General features: G+C 41.4%; 1 long non-coding RNA gene across 1 annotated transcript in view; it reads right to left on the bottom strand.

Annotated features, from left to right (window-relative positions):
• Positions 1 to 13,608: 13,608 nt before the first annotated feature.
• Positions 13,609 to 19,127, bottom strand: part of LOC112551911 — a 14,800-nt gene continuing 9,281 nt past the window's right edge. Inside the window, exon 3 of the long non-coding RNA XR_003096251.1 lies at positions 13,609 to 13,635. This is a non-coding gene — a long non-coding RNA (uncharacterized LOC112551911). The remainder of the gene's footprint in view (positions 13,636 to 19,127) is intronic.

The following is a 19,127-nucleotide window of genomic DNA, read 5'->3' as shown; positions in this document are numbered from 1 at the left end:
ACTCTTTCAATGCAGGTGGTTTCCTCTCTGAACTGAAATTCAACAATTAAATAAATGTAGGAGCTACCACATTTGACCAGACAGCAAAGTTACTATCCTTTTTCCAGCAGAGGCCTGAATCAGATTTGTTAGAAAAAGGTGCTTAAAACATTCTCAGTGGACAATTATGCAACAATATACTTACTGAAAAAGTTTCCTTTTAACCGATTGACCACATGATCAGAATTAGTACCTATGTTAGGCCCCTAGCAGATATTCAATTGAAGGTGTGAAGGGATATGATCTGCAATTCCAACAATCATGCCTGCTGCCATACTGCATGTGTTTGGCAGGAGGCATGATTGTGGGAATCAGGGATTAGATGCCAATTGTGCTGTATTGCTAGTGCAGGGGGAGCCCATGATCATGATCCCAAGCTTCCCTTGTAAATAGAAAACCAGTCAGCTGGTTTGTGCTTCCAGGTGTGGGGGCACCAAAACCTTTGACTCTGATGCGCCCTCAAGGCTGGAAGCCCTAATCAGCTGAGAGACCTGGTAACACATTCAATTTAAGGTGCAGTGGGAACCAACCATAAAGTTATTGTGCATATTTTGTGTAATAACTTTGTGGCTTATTCCCTATTTTATGACACCATCATTGCATGAACATATGGCCAGGTTACTACATAAGACATGATTAACTGGTTAATCATGTCTTCAGTATAATGTGTGCCACGGGCCTTTGAGGAATCACCAGCAGTGCAATTACTCCATTTCTAATAATGTCATAAATGCCAACAAGGACTGGTCAAACATACCCTCTCATTAAAACTAGCTCTGATCATTTATATTATTTCAGTTTTGAGGGATACTTCTTATTCCACAGATCATCTTTAATAGGGCTGTGTGAAGCTTCAGTCACTAATTCGATTCAGTGGAGATTCAACCTGATTCAGTGGCCAAATCTCTGAATCTGAATTGAAATCAGGAGACCCTTTAATCTATCTGAATGAAATCAGAAACCTCCGAATCAATTTGGAGGATTTGATGATTTGGACATAGACACAGCTTTAAATGTTTTTTTCCACATACCTCAAGGTACCAGGTAGCTTGTGAATACTGAGATGGAGGGGCAGATGGAGTGCCACATGGGAGTGTGGGGGGGTCCCCAGTGCGCTCAGCAGCGGACCCAGAAGTGGACCAAAAGCACTTCTGGGCCACTTCTGGGTCTGCTGTGGAACATGTGCCTCCTGGGTCTGGTGGGGCACCCGGGGTCCCCCTTCAGCCAATTGCAAAGCCGAGGACCTGGAAGTGGACTAGAAGTACTTCTGGTCCACTTCCGGGTCTGCCGACCATGCGGTCTCAACATTCCTATGGGATGCTCCATCTACCCCACCATTGCAGCATTCACAAGCTGTGCCTGGTACCTTGAGGTATATAGAAAAACCATTTAAGGCTGTGTCTATGGCTGCATTGCAGATTCTCTGAATCAGCATTGGATCTTCAGATTCAGATCTGGCCAAATAGAATTGGGACAGTGATCTGAATCAACAAATGGAATCACTGTCCCTGATTTGGGCCAAATCTGACTCTGAATCGAATATGGCTCATTTCACACCCCCCTAATCTTTAAATATAGGAACTCTTTTTTTTCCAAACTGTTGAAACCTTTTGAAATAGAATAAATATTTTATTGTAGAGATGGCCTTGAGCCATGAAATCGAGTTCTTACATGCATTAAAATTTGAGTCTGGTTTCATTTCCAAATTAAAAAAAACAAACAAACAGAGAAAGGTTCCACCTGCAAAATTCAAATCCAGACTTTCTGATACACACACAGTAGTGTGGGGATATTTGGGCTGGGTTTTGTTTTGACTCATTTATAAATGCAGTCTAATTATGCATCTTATTAAATGTACTGTCAAATCACAAACTAAGTAAGAACTACCCAAATGTCACATATACATACCAGCCATGCTATATGCATTTATATATACACATGCACATAGTTACATTAATTATTTGTACTTATTCCATTATTATTCAATACTTGAGAATTATTCCTATGATTCCATGGACTGCAATACTTTTTCATTTTGATTTTCTTTTGGCAAACTTCCTTTCTAAATTATTTTTTTCATAGGTTAATACCAAGCAACTGCTTTCAATAAATATTTTTGAGTTGGATAGTTTGATAGCACAAAATATTAAAAGCAGGCCTAGGGAATAATTCTTAACTTAAAATATAAAGCAAAGTCTGGAGCGGAAATTTTTTAGAAAAAATCCTAGGATCATAATTACTAGGAACATAAAGCCACTTCAAAACACTAATTCATTTTTGGTAAAAAGGTAAAAGTAGGGAGCTTTTGTCAGTGCATTTGCAGTAAGTATTGCATTGCATACTACAGAAAGACTATTGTGATAAGAAATTGTTTTCTTGAAGTCTTTTGTAAAGCTGCAGCTTTATTTTTAACACAACATAAAATATATAAGAGGGATCTACACCCCAAAACTTAAGCCAGTTGCAGCTATTAAGAATCTTACATTTAACTTCCTGGAGTCCTTACATCTTAATAGTGACTTAAATGGAAACTAGATCAATAATGAATACAAGTAGTTTGCTAATAATAGGAACACTTTAATAAACTGCAGTAATGGGAGCCCTGTAAAATGAATCAGGAATGTGTGAAGCACTGTGTTCTTTTAACCACTTATTCTACAGAAACGAATAGAGCCTACATTTAAGTGGAGATGGAAAGTAGAATTGTTTTTCCTTTTTCATCCAAATAGACTTGAAGTGAGGCAAAGAACAAATGAGGATATGAATGTTGCTGCAGCATCATATACAATGTAATGTGCTGTCAACTTCCAATGTGCTTATGTCAACACAATATTAGTACGGAGAGAGCTGGTATTTCTAGGTGATAGAAAGCCTACATTTTCAAAGTATGAAAGGTTCAGGGAACTTAAAAGGGAAAAAGTACCATTGTAAGTAAGTCAGATTTGGCCCAATGTATTAAGGAACACATAACTATAAGGTGTACTGTCAGCCCATTTTTTTTTTACCACAAAGTGAAGAGCAGCAGCAGGGGACAGGCAGCAAGGGGGCAGGTGGGGGGAGGGGGGTGCCAGTGTATGCAGTCACTGAAGGGAGGGCACCTATCAGGAGATGCAGGTGTTGGGGGTGGGGGAAGGGAGGGAAGGAAGGCAAGTAGCAAGGTTCTAAGCAGGGGAAGTAGGTGCTAGGGGGAGGAAGGTGGAAGGGTTGCCAGGGGGGTGGGCAGACAGAAGGGGTACAGACACAATGGGAGGGGCAGGTGGGTCAGACAACAAGGAACAAAGGTCAGTCTACTTTACCTGTTCCCTATATCTTCCCCCCCCACCCAACCATGTGCTCCATTGCCATTGCAGTGGTGAGAGGTGGGGAAGGGAAGAATTTAAGATAACCCTTCAAAAATCTTGAGTCTAGACATGGAAAATTATAACAAATTGATAAATTTTCCAAGTCTTAGAACTCAATTATTGAGAGGTCATCTTAAATTCAAAGTTGTCTTGCATTCAGGTAAATACCTGCAAAACTCTTCCTGTTTTCTTGAGTACAATAAATATTCAGCACTTGAGTATTGATCAAACTGATAAGAACATATTGACCTTCAGTCCACTAGTTTCTGTAACAAACTTTAGAAATGGAAGGGAATGTATATATTACTGAATATGATATTACTTTTGCAAAAGCTTTCAAAATACAAAAGGTACATCATGCAATTCATATACCTTAATTTTCTTCCCAGTAATGTCATCCTTCAGTTACTACCATGATCTTTGAACACAGAATTAATAGTCTGTATACAAGGTAGCTTACTAGCTTGATGAGGCATGGTTTTCACCTGCCATTAGGCAGCAGCCCACTGTAAACAGACTTTCCAGTTAATTGGAGTAGCCTGCAAAATACCACTCAACAGATTCTATTTTAGCCTTCTCATGATACCAGCAAAAATTCAAAGCTAACTAAATTCCCTTCTGTAAGACATCTCTCACACAGGACTACAGACTGAGGAAATACAGGACTGAAAAGGGTCAAGTATGAAGAATCAGTGACAAATGAAGTAACTGTCACTGCAAGCACAAGAGTAACTGACTCATTCTTGCCCATATTCACAACTTATAGAGAATGAAGCATCCCTGAGACAAAAATGCATATTCCTGAGGAAAATGTGAAATGTCAAGGCTTCACCACTTCACCAGAGCAGATAATTAAGCAATTATAATAATTAAAATTTGACACAGCAGCAGCAATACCCAGGTGAATTACATCTCTGAATTATGAAAGCAGTAGGAAGAAAAAAGGAAAGCCTTTAGCACAGACTTTGGACATACCAGACTATTGAGAAAAAAATGTATTATAAGTTCTGTGTTAATGGATCTGTTTTCCAGATGTGTCCAGCAGTTTCTGTTGTTACACCATGTATTTAAGTACCTAATGAGGATTAGAAACCTAATTTAGGAACCCATTTTAAAAACTATTGGATTCCAGACTCTATGAGAAGTTCCTCTGAACTAGAAACAATTCAACCTTCCTCATGTGCTCTTATACTGCATAAAAGGTGAGAACATCATAAAGGTGTCCCTAAAAGACCTATATCCATGCAGGTGAGGGATTCTTCCCGTTACCCCAGTACAGGCATTAAGGAAGGAAACTAAGGCTGACTTCTGGAAACCCACTTGCAAGTCCTAGTGTAGCTGGTATGCATAGCTTCAATGAGCAGTGCTTTGGAAATTCTGAGCAGTGCAGAAACCAGTAGATCAGTCCAAGGGAGTAATGGTAACTTAGACATTCCTATCTAATACCAGCAAGAGCAGCTTTGCACAGAAAGAAAACTGAAAAGCTACTGCAGAGCCTACAGTCCTTGGGCTATAGGAATCTGTGCTGTTTCTCTCACTGCAGTGAGTATAATTTGTGTGGATATACCCAAGCTAGCTTTAAAAGTAGCTAGCTCAGGTAATGCAAACAGTGCAGTTATAGTAGCATAGACCTCAGCAGGCTCTGCAAACCTCTGCCAAGAAGCTGGGTAGTCAGTTAAACCATGATGAGTTCTATGTTACTATGACTAGCTAGCTTAAAGTAGAAGGTAGGGTAGAATTGTCTATTATACATGCTTTGGTTAGACTATACCATGCACATATATCCTGCTTTCCACTTAACTTCAGCTTAACATCGCCACCTATGGGCACTGAGAGAAGTGACATTCATCACACAATCAGCCCCCCAAAAGTGCTCTACAGTCATGCTGTGACACACAGCCTTGACTGCAGAGTGCTTTAAAAGTGGCCAATCATGCAACAAATTAACCCTCATCTAATGAGGGGTCCAATGAAGGCATTCTGAAGTGGAACACCTTAAGGGACTTCTCTTCCCTAGAGTAAATTTGTCAGTGCAGTCAGGTGTATCTGTACTGTCTTCAGGAAAGGAGGGGGAGGAAGGGAGGGAGACCAAGTTGCAGGCTGGGGTATGCCTGACCTGAGCTGCAGAGGGGCAGGTGGATTGGACACCCTTACCTCGCAGGTCCACCCCACCCCTCCTCTCCCTCCAGCTCAGGTCAAGCAAACTCCAGCCTGTGGCTCCCTGCCCCCTCCTTTCCCCCACTCACTTCTCCAAACAGCACTGAAGCTTGGGAGTGCAGGGGGAGGGAGGGGAAGGAGCAGAGCTAAGGGAGAGAGGTTGTAGACAGCTCCAAAGTAGAACTTGTCCCCCACAAAAAACAAATGTGGAGGGGGGTAATCCTCCCCAACAGACAAATGGGGAGGGGGGTTAATCGCCCCACAACAGACAAATGGGGGAGGGGGTTCCACTTTTTTTTTTTGGGGGGGGTGGGGAATCAAGCTCCACAAATGTATGTTAGGTTGAGGGGGGTCTCTCTAACTCATGGCACTTTATGTGAAGCACCATGAGTTAGAGTGTGGATCTGCATGTCTGTCTGTATCCTGTGTCTCTGTTCTCATAGCTATCTTAAAGCTAAGCTCAGGTATGTGAACAGAAGCTTCATACACCTACCCTAAAGAGGCATACCACATACTCCTACCCCAGGATATGCTAGGTTTGTTCTAATGTGGAAACCATTAGGGAAACTGATGAGTTTCAAGACTACCAAACATCTAGCATTGTGTAGTTTACTGGAAAAGAAGCCACAACCAGAGAGCCTGATGAAAATCTTATAAATCAAGCTCAGTTCAAATCATTCACCTGAAAGGCAGTGGTAAAACTTCAGTCAGCTCTGGAAAAATGCAGTAAAGAAATGTGTATGTATATTCTTTCTAAAGAAGAATAAATAATTGCAAGTCAGAAACTGGAATTTACTTTTCCATAGCACATTTCAAATTCTAGATACTTCAAATATGTTGGAACACTTCATTTCATCTGTTCTAGGGGGGTTTGAAAAAAATCTAGGAAGATGCGCACAAGCAACAAGACAAAAAGCTACAAGTCATTCGTGTCTAAAATAGATTATGCTATTTTGATAATAACCAAGTGGTGAGGGCACTGACACTTTAAATATATAGAATATGACATGTGCTATTAAAATGAAATTCTAGTCTCCAACATGCAATTATGAAAATCAATGTTCTAAAAATGGAGGCTTACTCAAATCTGAATGTACATAGTTGTATGGATTTCCACTATATCATTTACATTATTTTAATGCATTTATGGTTTTAAATAAATTGATGCACTTAAAAAATATCTAAATGATTTGACAACACTAAATGCTTAGAGGGCATCAAATAATATAGGGGAAAAGAACAAACATTTCAACATGGTTTGCATATATAAAGCTTGTGGGTGGATAAGTAGCTCTCCTGGTTCAATACAGAGAAGTAAATGTAATGAAGAGGTGGGAGGATAGCTCCAATTTGAGTCTGAGCTTTTCCTCTTTGTCCTGTCAAAAATGACTCATTCTAGGTCACCACCATTTTCTAATGGCAAAGAGCAGATCACATCAGAGTGAATGGGCATGAAACACAAGAAGCAGTATCCTATTCCCAAGATATTTCCAAAAGAAATAGAAATAAATGTAGAAACAAAGGAAATAGTGAGAGAAAAAAAAGTACTTGAAAGGAGAAAAAGAAACAAAGTTAAGGTGATGGGTTAAATTAAAATGCCTATAAGATAGAAATCTTTTTAAAGATGCCAACAAAATTATTAAAAGGCTGGAAAAACAATAAAAAATAAGAGCATTTACCTTGTGGTCTTCAGGAAGAGCTATTAACCTGAATGTGATGGTTAAAAGATAGTCAGTGTTTTCTCTGGAACAATACAATTAATTTTGCACCTGCTACATTTTAATTATATTATGCATGAAGACCTGTTTGCAGGCTGAAAATATCTTGTGGGGAAAGGAAATGGAAATATGCCAGTGTCCTTTTGAGTGTGACTGAGGATCCAAAATGTTGTTAATGACTATGTTGGATGCTTGATGATGAGAAACTAATGGAAACCTGTAGATTCAGTCAAGTCACTTAGTGGATAGATGAAACTGTTCTGTGACCTATAGATTTGGAGAATAAGCAACAGGTCTTTGAATCTCCCAAACCATTAGTGGAGTAGACAAGATTCTGGCTTCAACTTTTGCAATCTGGATGAACATTTGGACAAAATCAACCAAGAAACAGTATTTTCCTTTGTACAGTGTGTGAGAGAGAAGAAACTAAATAAGACATAAATCAACATTGCTTGACCACAAATATGGGTGCCGGTGCTCAGGGTGACAATAAATGTAGACACATTTCCCAGTCCAAAAGCTACACAGATGCTGTGTGTTTAAGTAGAGGGTTTTTTTTCCCATTTCAAATGAACCAATAATGGCTAGAGAAAAAAAAAACAAAAACAGGAACCACTGTGATACTTTAGAAAAGAACAAGCCTTGTATCATTTACAGCCAGTGAGTTACTTCATTATAATACATTATAGAACAAAATTTAGTTTTAGCACAATAAATTATTCATAGTATTAAACAGCAGTGCAATAACTGTATAGGCAAACACGTTTTTCCTTCTCTCAGCCCCACAGAAAAAGAAGAATTTTAATGACCTGATTTTTTGAACTCATACCCTTAAAGCTGTTTGCCCCATCTTTTCTCTGATGTTGTTAGTCTGGAAAAGATTTATAAACAAAAGCGAAGCCATTTCTCTTTCATATGTATGATGTATGTTCTTTTAACATAGGAAATCTAAGCACTGTCAAACCCCACTACTGGCAAAGGGAATTTTAAGTGCTCAGACATTTTAAGTTAGGCCATTTTTATTTACGTACAGTACTTAAATATTAAATTAAGATCCTAAGTGTAGGTATCCATCTTTGAAAGTTCAGTACATCTACACACATTACACATGCATGCCCCTAATCTCACTGGTATCCAGGACTAATTCAAAAGAGTTTAAGGAGGCCTTTTCACATAGGATAAGGAAGCAAGGTATGGTTAAATAATAGAGCAGTTGTGAGATGCAGATAATGTGACATGTTTGTCCTCCTCCCTGAAGACAGAGGTGACCATGTCAATATGAAAATAGAGAGCATACTAAAAAAAAAAAAAAAGCTAAAGGACGAGAGACACAAGTATTAAAATTGCCTGGCATCAGGGAATATGAAGACTTCCTGACTAGGAGCCATGAATTGTTACTACAGGCATAGCCTGATGAAAGCAGAAAAGATTAAAGAAATAGGGAAGATATTTGGTTACATGTGGTTTCCAGGAAAAGGGAAAGAACCAGAATACATGAAATGCACGTGGAACCAGATAAACGTCTTGTGAAAGCCAATCACCATAGGAATGGGTTCCATCTAACAAAGTCTATGTGCAAGGTATCTCTGACATCTATGTACCAATGCAAAGAAAAGCAAGCAGGATGAACGGAAAATCTTCCAGGCAGAAGTATTCAACACTTACTGTGTTTCAGTCTTCATAAAAACAAAACAAACAAAAAAACCCACCAAACCAAGCATTCATATAAACAAAGCAGGGACAATGATACAGATCATTATATGTAAGCAACATGTTAGAAAACATTTAAACATTTGACTAATCTGAATGTATTTAAATCAGCAGAGCCTGAAAAAATTCACTCCAGGGTGCTGAAGAAACAAGCTGAAAAAATCTCAAAGTCACTGGCAATAACATTTGTGAACTCATGGACGACAGGTGAAGACCCAGATGTCTGGAGAAGAAATAACACAGCATTCTTCTTTAACAAAAACTGGGGAGAGGCAGGGGGAAGGAGGACCTGGGTAATAAGAGACTGGTCAGCCAGACTTCAATAGCTGGAAAATTATTACAGAAAATTATAAAACATTCAGTTTCTAAATATCTAGAGGATGAAGGGGTGAATCAGTGGCAGCCTACATGTATTTGTTAAGAACCAACTTAATTTCCTTTTCTGACAAGATAATTGGCTTTGGGGCTAAGGAGAATGCAGTGTACATATACTGGGACTTCAGTAAGGCTTTTAACACAACCCCAAATACCATTCTCATAATTAAGCGGATGAAATATGAGCTAGATGAAATTATCAAGTAGATACATTATTAGGTGAGTAACCAAATGCAAAGGTATCTATAAAATGACAGACCCTAGGAATGCCTATAAGGGTCTGTTCTGGTTCCAGTGCTGTTTATCATTTTTATTATTTACTTGCATACAAGAATATTGATAAATACACAGATGACAAAGGAGCTGCACACACTTTAGAGGTTTGGATTAAAGTTCAGTGAGAACTTGGTAAATAGAAGAACTCATTACTACACTAATAAAATTCAAAGAGCAAAATGTTGCATGTAAGGAATAAACTCCCATAAAAAACCAAGGATCATTACAAACTTCATTACCTTCCACTGCAAGTGCAAAGTGGACAAGTGTATTACTTTGATCTGCCTTCAGAAACACACACAGTATAGTAAAAAACAAAACACACACAAAGTCATAGTGAGCATATTGACCACGTTTGGTGGTGGGGGGAGACAGGACCATGCAGGGATATGCCAACCATGGGAGGCAGGGGAGGAGAGGAGAAGGATTACCATCTTAAGTTACTGCTGCAACTGCTGTAGCAGCCTGAGCTCTGCTCTGATAGCAGCAGACCTGTGGCTGAGCTCCCTGGGAGCCAACCCTGGTGCACTGTTTGCTCCCTGCAGACCATACATCTATATTAGGCAAAGACTCTTGGGGAGAGGATGAAGAACGCAATTCTGGTGCTTCCTCATAGTCCATTCCCAGAGCTGGTGCCCTAGTTATACTACTGAACACACTGCATACTGTTTTCTCTCCTATGGAAAGCATGAAATGGAATGCATGCCACTTGAAAAGTAATAGTTAAACTGGTTAAAGAACTACCGGGAAGTGCTTGCATATATGGCAATGAGGGAAATATAGGACTACACTGAATGGAATAGAAAAAAACCCCCAAAACAGAATATATAGCTGAGCAATTTGTGACCAGAAGAAATATTGGGTTTATGTCCCTAGCCTATAAACAGGTATTCAGAAGTCCCTTTCCAAGTCCTTCCTTGGTCTGGAGCTGAGCCGTTTCAAATGTTTATAGAAATGGACAGCTAAATAGCATTAGTCTCTTATCTATGCGAAGACACTGTATTGTCATAAAATGCTAAAACATCAATAAAACCTAATTTAAAAGGATAACACAGCCCCGTCAAATTATTACACCATTGGCAAAGACATCTTATAACCATTCTCCATTTACAGAGGCAATCATTTACAGCATTTGAAACCTTTCTTTTCTAAATCAGACATGATTATTAGCCGGTAGTAAATAGTCACTGGCACGACTCAGGAAATTTACTCTTGCAAAAAACAAAACAAACAAATACTACTGACAGCCACATACCCCCAAAATACTAGAGTACTGAAAGAAAACAAAAATAAATTAGATAATTTTCCCCAAAACAAATCATAGCAAACAAACAGAAAACTCACATCAAGCTCACACTTGATATACCATCATTAAATATTAATAGGATGGCAAAAAAGACACTTTCAGAAAAAATCAGGGGTGTTTTTTTAAGACCTACTGAATTCTAAAAACAATTTGTTCCTCCTGCCTTGGCATTTGTGACCATATAACACTAGTTGGATATCAATATGATTCAGGAAGAGGTATGTGTTTGGGTATTTTAATTACAGAGAAGATTCATATCACCATCTTCAACTCATCTAATTAGCCCAGTGCAACTGAGCAACTAAGGGCATGTCTATCTGTCATCCTAAGTTACCGTAGCAACACGCTACATCACTGTACAATGCACTACAACAATGTAGCAATCATGTGAGTCTACACGTGACCAGCAGCTACTTTGCTGTAGTGTCATCCCCCGTACCCCCATTTTAGCACACCACTACGGTGAAGTAGTGACTAAAACTAACTGTGTGCCATGTGCATGGTGCAGTATGGGCAGTTACTGCACCATGCTTTAGTACTTCCAAAAGGAATTACTAAAGCATGGAGCAGAAACAACATCGCTGTACACATGCCCTTAAAGAAGTTTATGGCCTGCATGCTTCTGCTGTGCTAAGCTGCTGCTGCACCAGTGAAACAGCTGTGTAGTATACTGGATATGGAAGAGGGCTAACTGGTTGTGGCACAATGTAAAAAAAAATGGGTGAAAGAAACAACTGGAAAAACTGATCAAGCTTTTCCAATCAGTGCCTCAGAGTAAAGGTTTCTTGCAGAAATGTGGATCCCCCCACTGTTCCTAAACACTCAAAGAAGCAGAGGTTGCCAAAAAGGTTTTCTGTTTATTTAGTTTTCAATAATTGGCATTAGACAAGAAGTTCCTTCTTTTTCTTTTGGATCCAGATGTTAACAGTTTTCTGACCTGAAGATTTTCCTTTAAAGTTTTCTAGAGAGCTACAACTTATAGCCATTAAAAAGTATACATTGCAGCATTCAGCTACCAAATTTTTAAATAGCAGTTTCTATAGAGTGTTACCAGATTTGCCCGTCACTTTGGGTGTGCTCATTTATTAGGACTACATTTCTGGGGGTCTCTGTAATTCTATCAATGTGCTGCTTGTGTTTCTATATGGAGCTGTATCTCTCCCTTCTGCAAGTCCTCACCCCTGATGGAGCTATCTTGAAGGACTCAGTTTCAATGGGGCTGGGTTCCTCCAACCACCACATCTGAGATACACACACACACACACACACACACATTAAAGTGACATGCCTGACCCAGCCAGGTTGATCAGCATGGACAGGCTGACATCCCCATATGCCAGGAATCAGTTCATTAAGGTAACAACAAAATGCAGTCAGACACAAGCACACAGGTAAACAGAATAACTCTGAATCCAGCTGGGTGTCCAGTTGACACCCTCATGAGCCAGCATTCAGTTCATTAGGGCATGCCTGAGCCAAACTGGGTCAATCAGCCTGTACAAGCTTATCCCCTTATGTGTCTCAGACTCAACACGTCCCAATCTTTTGCCCTAACTGTCCTAACAGTAACCCCCTTGATGAGCAGACCCCACTGTGGTTTTGGTCATGATGGGGATCTTTAGCCTAGGTAAAAGAAGCATTGCTGCAGAGCAAATGAGGAGGTCGAGGGGAAGAAAGAGTAGGTGAGGTTCATAGAAAAATTATAGCAACCAGCTTCACCATAAAAATTATTTATTGCCAGGTTTATGAACTTATGAAGATACCAGCAATAATAGCCATACAAGAGAGAGACAACAAAACAGTTACAATATTACATAGTTTCAGTTAGGGTTTTGGGGAAGTCTAGCTTGTGTTTGATTAGCAAAAGTCAAGTTTAGAAAGCTGTGCCTGGAGCAAGAGAGTAAAAGTTAGGTTCCTGGAGTCAGAGAGAGACAGAGAGAGAGCTGGGGTCTCACCACTCAGCAAAGCTTGTACCAGTCGAGGTTCCCAGGTGCTGTTGGAGCTGGCAGACAGGCAGAGTCCTCAGCATAATCAATGGAGGGACTCCAAGCAGAAAAGGAGTGGAACTGGTGCAGCTTTGGATCCAAGCACCAAGACAGACACTTGAGCTTGTGTAGGGGTTTTTGTAGGGAACTAACAATGGCTCAAGGGAAAACACTAGGTTTGTTTAGGGGTAAACAATGGTTCATATGGTGGATAATAGTAATTGATCGCTGCTGGCTATAGGCGGCATTACTTTGAGGAAGCTCACAATACAGATAGGAAGATTCAGTGTTTTGGATACCAATAGAGAAGTCATTACTAGAATTGGTCTGATAAATGCTGAGCTGGGTGTGTGTAGATGTGGGCTGATTAGCATTTGGAGCAAGGATTTCCCATCATGCAGTGCTCCCCTGCTTTTCTGATCCCATACTTCAGTGCGGTCCTTGCCTTGGAATCTCTGTTCTCCATCCTGAATGCTAATGAAGGTGCATTCCTGTCCTATCTCCCAATTAAATGAGCTGTCATCTAGTTCCATCTCAGATGCAAATGAGATCAAGGGAGTTGCGTCACCCTTGTCTGGAGGGCTTTAGGTGAGTCTTCCACTGCATCTTCTTTGTCTTCTGTAAGTCCTTCCTCTAATCAGTTCTTGTTCAGGCAGAGGTGGGGGGGGGGAGAGTTCTTTGAGAGTCAGACAGGCTGCGTCCTGTGCCAGGGTTCCCCAAGAACAGAGCTGAGAGGTAACAAGAGAATATGTGTTATGTGCTGATTTGCACTGAGTTCCCACAGGCTTCTCAGAGGTGCTTAATAAGTGATTTTTACCTCTCAATCCACAGGTGGCTAGTTCACAAGTCTCTTAGAAAGTGTGTTTTTTTCAGTGCAATAATATACAAATGCACTTCTAAAGCTAATAGCCCCATATTCTAGGAGTATGAAGGACCAGTGATGTTTGCAGCTTTAATTATGATCACATTTCTTTTTTCCACAGGGCTTTTGCTCCCTTCTGTTAAGAAGGCAGATGAACTCAGGAAGACTATGTAGTGAGAGAGCATACCATCCATCCACTGCCTTATTTATTATGGAAGTTGGGAAGTGTGCAATGAATGGAGTACAGAACTGCAAAGGAGAGAAATGATGGCTTTGCAGTTTGTGCAGTTTAGTTCTCCCCTGCAGACGTGGATTTTTATCGCTGCATCATCTGCCAACTCATTTTTACATGATTCTGGGCAAATCACTTAAACTGTTCTTTTCCCAGGTGATCATTAACTACGTATTCCTCATTTTATGGGAACCCAGTTTAAGACACCTTGGGCCTGCTTTGCAGAAGTGTTTATACGTTCAGGGAATACTGATGAACACTTAAGTGCTATAAAAAATATTGAGTTCTCCAAAAATATTAGGCCATTTATATCTTAAACTGGGTATTCTGATATAGGGAATTTCTTACCTCTATTTTCCCTGTGTCTCTGTTCTCCATTTATAAAATGAAAATATTACCATGGAAGGACACAGCAAACATAACATGATTAAATGTTTAAGAAGTCCTGACATGCTATAGAGATGATGCCATAAGAAAGCCCATGAGGAAATTAATAATTTTCTTTAGTGCATGCTTTTAATAGTATATAGGAAACAAGACATAGGGACAAATATTGAATGATGAGGACAAACTGAAAAACTGAATAGCTGCTCATTCAGTGAGCATCATTCGCCCCATGTACTGAATGATGCCCTAGTAATATGGAACAGGAGGATGAAATCATGTAATTAAAGACTACCATATAGCATGTGCACAAAGGAAAGGAACAAAAGTGACACCTTAATTCTGATATTCCTTAACACCTATGTGCTGAAAATTTAATTCTGCTGATGTAGTTTTTATATTTTATATAAACATATATAAACATATACCACTAAGTAAAATTCTACCCCCAAGAGATAGCAAACCACCAAGCCAGACCTGACTAATATTAATCACACTGGGTGCTTACAAAAGTGATCAGATGGCACTTCAGATCACACTGGAATTTCTGTGCTTAACACAAAATGCGTAAAGTTACAGCATGATTAACCTTAACAGACCTTTGGCTTTTGGTATTGGAGGCTCGGAGCCTCAATGTACTGGTCACAGCCAGGAGAGCAGAGGGCACTGTCACATGCCTCACAGTGTGCTTCACAGACTCCTCAAGCTGCAGAAAAGTGTTGAGAAGAGGCGAGCTGAAGGGGTACTCCTGGGCTGGTAGCAGTGGGAAAGCTGTATTCTTTTTCGTGCCCTAACCCAGGAAGCCAGGCAGAGCACTCCCACCCCCTGCAGTGCAATTTTGCCAGGTGGCTACAAGTTCCAATTGGCAAAGTGGTCCTTCTCCCTGGGTTTCCCCCAGGTAGGGCGGAGGGAGCAATCTGTGGAGAGAGAATGTGTCACCCAGCTGGCAGGGATGGCTGGAAGCTGCCAAAGACAAGCTACAGGGCATGGGGGTGTGGGGCAAGGGGATGCCTGAGCCCTGCCAGTTGCAGCCAGCAGGTCAGTCCCTCTCCCCAGACCTCCCCCAAATGGAGGGGCTTCCTGCAGGGAGAAAGCCTACCATCCAGGAGGCAGAGCTGGTTGGGAACCAGCAAAGAGGCAAGGGGATAGAGAGCGTGTGGCTGAGCCCTGTTGGTTGCAGACAGCAAAATGGTCCCTCTCCTCAGGCTTTCCCTGGGTGGGGGAGCTCTATATGGGTGGGTTGGGAGGGGTTGATGATGCACAGCCAGCAGTCTGCAAACAGCCTGGGTGGCATGAGGAATGCTGCCCCACCACCACTGCCAGATCATATTTTGGCCAAATGATTGCTGGTTGCTCTTCCTCAGCCCACCCAGAGAAAGCAGTCTCCCACCTGGGGTCTCTCTCCAGGGTTGCAGGGGCTAACCATGAATAGCCAGTTCCACATGGCTCCGTCCTCCCGATCATGCTTTGAGTGGCTGGTGGGGAGGGGGGGGGGTTGTGATAGGATGGGGTGTGCTGAGAATCAAGTGGGTGGGTGCCCTAGGATATATTTGAAAGGTGGGTAGGGGTGGCCAGCAGCCTCCATCAGGCAGTCAGGGTATGCCCAGCTGCCTCTGAGTGTTAAAGACAGAGAACAATAAAATGTAGTGCCTGGGTGGAAGGGTGTTGTCACAATCCAGGGGTGATTACTGGGAGCCCCTGGAAGGGTGGAGATCATGGGAATGTCCTGAGCATCTGAGTCCCTGGTCAGCCTCACACAGCTTCTGGTAGAGGGCCAAGCATGTGCCAGGACCCACACCTTTATAAATCCTCCATGTCCTCCAGCCATCCTGCTTGCCTGGCACCCTATCAGGCACCTGCACTTCCCTGCTGACTCCCAGGTACCCTTCCACTCTCTGTCACTCTAGCAGCCAGACCTTAATCCATCTGTAGGGTGGGGAGCCCTATGGGCAATGTCATGGGCAATGTCATGGGCCATGGATGGACCAGCTCCTTCGTTTTCCAGCAGCCAAACCTGTGGACACAACTGAGAATACAGAGAAATGAGGGATTTCATCACCATCTTGGGCAAGGAGAAGAGCCATTGCCAGCTACAGAAAAGGCACAGCAAAAGAGATATCTTTCAGCATACGGCCTGCAGATGCAGGCCCAGGTCCACAACAGGGACTGGATGCAGTGCTGCACCAAGCCCAAGTTGATGTGGAGTCATTTTAACAGCATACATGATACCAACAAGAAGACCACGGCCTGAAGGCAGATGATTCTCTTTTATGAGGAGCTATCCCATATCCTGACCAAGGAAATGGCCACTGAGGCCCTGCACACTGATGGCACCACAAAGGGTTGAGAGAATGTGTTGCCAGGGACCCCTATGGATGAGGAAGAGGTGCTGTGAGGACCTGGGATGACAAGACAACCAAATGCCCAGGAAGGGATTCCCAGGGGCCACAGGAGAAAAGCACGGATGATGATGCTGGCCCTTGAGGAGACCAGTGTGTTGCAGCTGGTCCCTGCATCATCTCAGGATATGAGAGTAGAATCCCAACTGCAGCTGGACATCTGCTCCCAAGACATTTTCTTGCCTATGACTGAGACCATGTAGTGCACCACACAGGAGGGGGAGGTGAGCTCTGACATCACGGACCTCTAGACACAGGACCTGCATTACCAGAAAATGCCCTGCACCCTGCCAGAGCCTCTGCCACCCCAGGCCTGATAACATGGCAACAACTGATAACAGCTATTTGTGTTGCTTGGCCTGGAAAACATAGACCTGGCCCCTATTCTCAGTTCAAGTAAGAGCTGTCAGTACTGAATGGCATTTTGTTCAAAGGCTCATGACTTGTTATTCCAGCAGTGCTAAAGAAAGACATGTTAAACAGAACCCATCTAGGCACTGAAAAAATGAAAAAGGAGAGCAAGAGTGCTCTATATTATCCCAACATAAATAAATACATAGAAGATGGCTTGCACAATGTTCTTAAAGTATAGATCAGCTCAAAGAAAAGAGCCCATGATGATCATGGAGAAGGCCGTAGCTCCGCAGTATCAAGTGGGCATTGATTTATTCATGTATGCAAGAAAAAGTATGTATTGGTGCTGGATTATTATTGTCACTATCCTGAAATTGTATTGCTCAAAAGCACAACAGCAAACCAGGTCAAATTTATTTTTGCTAGACGTGGGATTCCACAAATTGTGAAAACAGACAACGGACCTCAAGAAGCTACCAATCAGCTACCAATACTATAGACTGGTAATAGAAGTGTTGGTTATTTTGAATATGGAAAGTAACAGGTTGATATTAAAAGGATTCTTATCCATGCAATATTGGATGCTGAATGCAGATGGAAGTCTATCAGCAATGAGATGCATAATAGCTGCAATATAGATGAAAAATAGTGTTGGTATAATCATACATCCTTGCTTGATTCCAGTTCTAATAGTGAAGGAGCTTTTGAGCTGTTGCTTAGGATGGTTGCTGTTATGTCATCATGAAGGAGTTAGGTAAAGGTTATACATTTTGGCAGGCATCCAAGTCTCATTAGGATAATCTGTAGAGACTCTATGTTGATTGAATCAAAGGCATTTAGTCAGGTCAGTGAAGGTCATGTAAAGATTTTGGTGTTGTCTGCAGCACTTCTCCTGCAGCTGTCAAGCAGAAAAAAATCATCTCTATTGCGCTTATAAGTCATCTGAAGCTATATTAGCACTAAGATAGAATCTACTCAGTGAGAAACCTGAATCTATTGAGGAGAATGCAGGTAAGGATATTCTCGGCTATGAATGGGAGTTCCAATATAGTAACTGCTGCAATTTGAGCTCTCTTTTCTTGAATATGGTAATAAGTTTGGCATCTATCAAATCATTAGGAATCTGATCACATTTCCAGATTTTTAGAATAACAAAGTTTAGTTGGTGAGAAAGCTTTTTTCCATCTTGCCATAATCATTCCAGGTATTGAAGGACAGTTGTTATGAGGTTCCTGGTGCATCTCTTGTAAGCATAAGACATCTCAATGGACTTTCTCACATAGATTTACAATCAGTTCTTTTTTTGCCTTTGAAAACCCTTCAAGGTTTGCACACAGTACTATCAGTACTTGCCCTAAGGATGACGTGTGTCTATTTCAGTTACAAGGCATTATGATTGGTTATAGTTGGTCAATTTGTAGGGTCAAAATCACGTTTTGGAAAATTAGCAGAATTCGCAGGTATTACCTGGTATTACACAACAGGTGTCGTGATGTTGTTGTCTACAAAGGACCAACTCACAGGATCATAATGAATTCTAATTTATTGTACAGGGTGTGAAGTTACCAATAACATCTTAAATGCAAACTTTGAGTTATGAGAGGTACTGGTCACCTTAGCGCGCACACATGCATTCACTCATTCAAGCCCATGTCATAGATTTCATAGACATTAGGGCTGGAAGGGACTTCGGAAGATAATTGAGTCCAGCCCCCTGCCCAAAGGGCAGGAAGTCAGCTGGGTTCATAGGATCCCAGCAAGATAAGCATCCAGTTTGCTCTTGAAGGTGTTCAATGAAGGCGCTTGAACCACCTCCGGTGGCAGGCAGTTCCAGACCTTGAGGGCTTGGACAGTAAAGAAATTCTTCCTTATGTCCAGCCTGAAACGGTCTTGTAGTAGTTTATGACTGTTCGACCTAGTCGTCATCCCAAGGGGCGCTCTGGTGAACAAACGTTCCCCCAGATACTGGTGGTCACCCCTGATAAACTT

Source organism: Alligator sinensis, unplaced genomic scaffold, assembly GCF_000455745.1.
Source record: "Alligator sinensis unplaced genomic scaffold, ASM45574v1 scaffold1036_1, whole genome shotgun sequence".
NCBI classification, from domain to species: domain Eukaryota; kingdom Metazoa; phylum Chordata; order Crocodylia; family Alligatoridae; genus Alligator; species Alligator sinensis.
This window is presented reverse-complemented; position numbering and strand designations above follow the sequence as displayed.